Here is a 5,270-nt window from a genome sequence, read left to right on the forward strand (position 1 = left end):
CATGTGATTGTGAGCCATGAGGCAACTGGAATAGCAGAAAATCATCTCTGCATTGAAGTTCAGAACTCAGACCTCACCAGGAAGCCCTGCTCCCATTGAAATGAGTGGTAATTTAGCTATTATTTTCTAGCGGTGTAGTGTTCACCCAGTACTTCTGTTCTGCTCCCCAAGTTCAAACATTTAATGGGATCTAGCTTAAATATGCAAAACTAGAATTAGCTTTATATGTCACCGTCTCTAAGTGTTGCAGCTTATAGAGTAAGTAGAAGCTGTGATGGCCTCACAGTCTCAGAGCTCCTTTGGCTGGGTTCTATCCCACAGGTTTTTATATTTGAGATGTACCTGCCTCAGTGTCTGCATATCAGAGGAACCTGGAATGGGAGAACAAAAAGTTATTCTTACTGCTTAATTACAGATATCAGGTTTAGAACCTGCTTTCAGTTATATTTCGGAGAAGCCTTTTTATTCCCACTCAATCACTCCTTAGTCCAGAGGATGAAGGCCCTGCCTTAAGCACTTGTTAGATGCTTTAAGTTAGGAGATGCCAAATTCTTCCTGTGTCAAGCATCTGAGATGCTATCTACTCGTAGGCCAGCTGTGAATGAGAATAAAGGCCCACAGAAGCCATCGTCTATACACATACGTGGCAGACTTTCCTTGAAAGCACCTGGCATTATCTGAAACTGCTTACTGATTTCCTACACCTAAGAATTATATTTGAACCCTGAAGGTCAATTTCTAAACAAGCGTGGGTTTCTAACAGGCATCTTTGCAATGGAGAGGGATTTCCCCATTCTAAGACGTTCCCTTTAGTAAAGAGGAAGTGTTTATATAAATTATTTATATGTATGTATTATTCATATATATATTACAGTATGAAAATTGTTGTCATTAGGAAAGGAAGGATTTGTCATTCTTCTGCCCAGCAAGCGTCTCTGATTTCCAGTCTTAATGAGACATTAACTACATGGGAAATCTGCTATAACTTCTGTTGGTGCAAATATTTAATAGGAAGCTGGATTTATCTGATAATATTTCATACACGTTCTTAATGTTCACAGTGACAGTAAATGACTATGCCTGAAGCTTTGTATTAAAAGCACTGATGAACCCAGCTGCTGTTTTCCACCCCTACTATCCCAAGCAAAGAGCCATTGGTCTGCAGATTCTGGGTTAAATGAGCCAGCTTCACTTTATTATACTATTACAATAACAGATTTTTACAAGCTGCCTTGTTATGCTGATATAGTATTTTTAATGACATCTGTGAAATTAGTTTGTTAGACTTCAGCCCGCTTCCTAACAATGTAGGTTCTCCCACATCAAACTGAGTGTTGCTGCATTTGGTGCTAATTAGAGCTGTAGTCTAGAGGCACATCTGAGACTGTGGTTTATAAATTCACTTCAAAGACCTTATTTGTATACTTTTGCACAATACCTAGCATAACATATATTATGATTTTCATCTGTAAAAGCAGAACTTGCAAATAAAGCTCACGCTTTTCTAACATATTAGAAAAGAAATGAGACTAAGGTCACACAAAGAACTAATTTAACCTACATATTAATATTTTCATCCGTAGAATTAGAAATCCATGCACATAAAATTCACACTTTTCTGTCAGATAAGGAACATCTCAGAGATCTTTGACAAAATTCTACTCTTCAGGCTCCTAGATTAGCAAACAGACCCCAATATTAAACCTACTATAAAGAATCTCAGGTAAGAAGGAAAGGCAACTTTCTGAGGCCACCGTAACATCCCTCATCAGCTCTTCACCTCACATTCATCAGCAGCAGGGAAGGAGCTGCCCCCACCAAGGCCTCGGGTGAGCAGGTGTGTCAGTGAGGGCCAGGTGTGCTTGCAGCTGAGCAGCCACTTCAACCAGTATGAATGGCCACAGCAAACACACCGAAAGGTCTGCTGGGCAGGGCAAGTGTTCTTGGTGAGGGGACTTACCTGCTCCTTATCCCCATAGCTAGGGAGCAGGCCAAAAAGGAGCTGTGTTTCTTACATTCGGTTGTAACTGCTAAAGGAGAAGGAGCACAGGGACTCTGGCAGTTCGATGCACAGCTACTTCAACACAAGAGGTTTCTTCTTCCTTTCCAGGAACTGCTGCAAACTTGTTATTTGCTTTGGCTTTTTGTTAGCTTTCTGTCTCCTGGAGCTGGACCTACTTTACCACCCTCCCTGCTGCTGCAAAGCCCTGTGCGCCAGAGCCAAGGAGCCCACCCAGCAGCCCTGGGTGCTGAGCCCCACGGGGAGGGCGGTGCTGCCCAGCCCTGGAGTGCCAGCTCTGGGGTCCTGGTGCCCCCACACAGAGGTAGCAGCTGGTGCTGGAAATAACCCAGCCCCTGCTTGGGTTCTGGGGGCCAACATACCACAGCCATGAGCTAAAACAGACTGGAGGGTGTTTCTGTTTCAGGCAGCTGTTTCTCGTGGAGGGGTTGAACCTTAAAGCTCTTGTGCCTCAAGTCTGGGGCCACCACAAAACCCACAGGCTGGGGGTACCCCAAACACTGGGGTATCAGCACCACGACCCTGGTGAGGATAATCTGGGGTGCTGGGACCTGCCTTAAGCCACCCCAAACCCTGGCGGAGTGTAGGGGGCACTGAGGGACCAGTCAATGGATGCTCATCTTCCAAGTGAAGGGGAGATGAGCCCCAAACTACCCAGTGTGGTGGTTGGTGGCTACCCCATTCCAACAAGCCTCTCCTTGCCTGTCCCACAGCCCCAGCTGCTTGTGCCTGCTCCCCTCCGGGCAAGGGGCATGTGGTGGTCAGCAGGGGGCACTGGGCAGTGACCTCCCCTCTGGGTGCTGGTGAGGAGTTTTTGGTTGTGTTGGTAAAGCTCCCAGCACAGGAGCACGAAAGTTCATAATTCGGACTTCTGGAGACACCATCCTGTAACATAATGGTTTATGAACATTGCTATGGTGGCAGCAAGTCCTCTGTGCAAGTTTCTGTAGGCTCTGCAGCGCACCAGAAACACTCCCAAATCAGAGGGCGGCTGCAGCTGAGCAGGCACTTGTGGGCACTGTTGCAAAACTAACACAGACCTAGAACTCAAGGCTTTCCCAAGGTGGCCTGTTTTGCTGCCTTTTTTTTTTTTCTTCTTCTTCTTCTCTTTTTTCTCTCCAGCTGGGGAAACTGAGGCTCTAAGCAGGGAATGCAACTTGCTTGGAGTTGCAGAACAGTCACAAAAGGAATATAAGTTTCCCCAGACCCAGCCTCGCCATTACTAACCTGCCTCACCTACCGTAAGATCTGCTAAGGGTGCTTTAGGTGCCACTGCGGACGTGATGTTTACAGCCCCCAGCCCTCCACTTACACATCACCTCTGAATTCATTGCAGTGAATTAAGTCTCCCAACACTTCTGTGAAGTGGCTAAATATATCCAGCGAGCAGAGCTCATGCCAAAAATAAGTCACTAAATGCATTAAACTTTGTGTAATAAAATAAGGAACAGTTCCAATAAATTCTTGCTTTGCTCTTTCAAGATTGCCACGGTTCACACTGTTAACTTAGCTGCGCTGCCAACGTGAAGCTCAGGACTGCCTCCTGCTCAGTCTCCCGGTCGGCTGCGGAGCTGATCCGGAGGGAAGGGGTGCCATCCAGCGGCCGAAGGACAGAAGACAGATCCTCGTGGATCGCTCAGCTCGGTCTGACAGCTCCCCTGCGTGGGCTTTAGCATCCTAGCCTGCCCCGGGGGCGGGTTTTCTTACCAGTAACTTTTCTGCAGTAACTTCGTCCCTGAGCTGCAGACCTTACGTGGGATGTGGCCACCCGGGAGAGCGAGGGCTTTAATGCTTTCTGTGCTTAAAGCTGGCTAGCAGTTTGCAGATAGGAAGTGGAAAAAGGTTGTCTCATTTGTAGCCTTCCCTTGCCTGTCCAGCTCCCTGGAATGGGGAGAATTTGTCTTTCTCGTGCAGCAGAGAGTTTATTCAAGTCATGAGCTTTACCAGGCAGATGTTTCCACCACAGGAATGTCAGCTTGGCCTCGGGAAACATGTTGTGTATTCTCACAGCTGCAGAGAGAGGGCTTTAGCCTTCCTCATTCTTGTCGCAGTGAAATCGTCACAGGGTTATACTTGATTTAGGACCAGTGACAGTGCTGTCACTGAGAGGTTCCCCAGGCTGCAGCAGCAAGCTGTGGGCACAGATTCACTGGAGGGTTTAGGATCTTTCTCTGTTTCCCACATCCCTGCTACAGCGGGGGCTCTGCTCACATTCCTTCCATTGTGCTGTGGTTTCCCTCTGCTTGTGTGGGGAACAAGCATTGGGCCTACACCATGACAGTTCAAGGCAGGGGTGAATTGAAGGGGGTAAAATAAAAGGGAGAGGGAAATAAAGTCTCTCCCCAGCTGAATTCACTTGTGTCTAACCACATCAGTTTGGTGCCTGGGGAGAGGAAGGAGGCTGTGACACCTCAGCTGCTCTCATTTGTGTTGGGGCTTTGCACACTGCTGACTCGTTTATGGGTGAGTAGTTGAGTTTACAAGAAGCACATACATGCAGAAGTCATCTAGGCAGTTGCTGTGAGCTGGTTAGCACTGGTGTGCCACATTCCCACGATGCAAGTCAGTATGAGTATCTAAACAGTTTGTCAGGGTTTGTTTTATTATTATTATTTAGGGGGTCTCTTCACCCATTACTACCAAAGGGTGTGTGGAGACAGCTAACTAGCACATGTCAGTTTACTAAAAGCAGTTATTTTAATTCATGGCCCTTTCTCCAGCAGTCAGCGGGATGCCATATTCATTTGCCAGCAGGAGGGTAAATCTATTTCAAAATGATTGAAATATTATGCACAGCTTGAATGAATGTTTAAAATAAATACAGTAGAAGAAACATGTTGTTTGTGAAATGAGAAGATAAATTAAGTTTAGTGTAGACACATTATTCCCAAGCTTAGCTGCTTGGCTAGCACTTTCACAGCTAAACCCTTTAGGCCTTAATCCAGCAGTAAGTACATGGTCTGGTTTCCTCTCCTGAAGAGAAAGAGACTTTCTTTGCTTTATACCAACCCAGCTGTTAGCCCCTGCATCATACTCCACTGTGTGGAAAGGACTAGTTGTGGAAAGGGCTAATTGTTTCTGCTACAGTATGGACAGATTGCAGACTGGATGGACAGGCAAGGAGGGAGAAGAGAACCATAAGGCTTTAGAAAAGAGTGCTGTGGAGAGGCAAAATGAAACACTGTCATGGGTAAAGAAACCAGTCTTTGTTTTCCAGTATCGGATCTGTGGTTCCCTCCAGCCACTTCTG

This window comes from Aythya ferina (genome assembly GCF_964211825.1).
Source record: "Aythya ferina genome assembly, chromosome: 22".
Taxonomy (NCBI): Eukaryota; Metazoa; Chordata; class Aves; order Anseriformes; family Anatidae; genus Aythya; species Aythya ferina.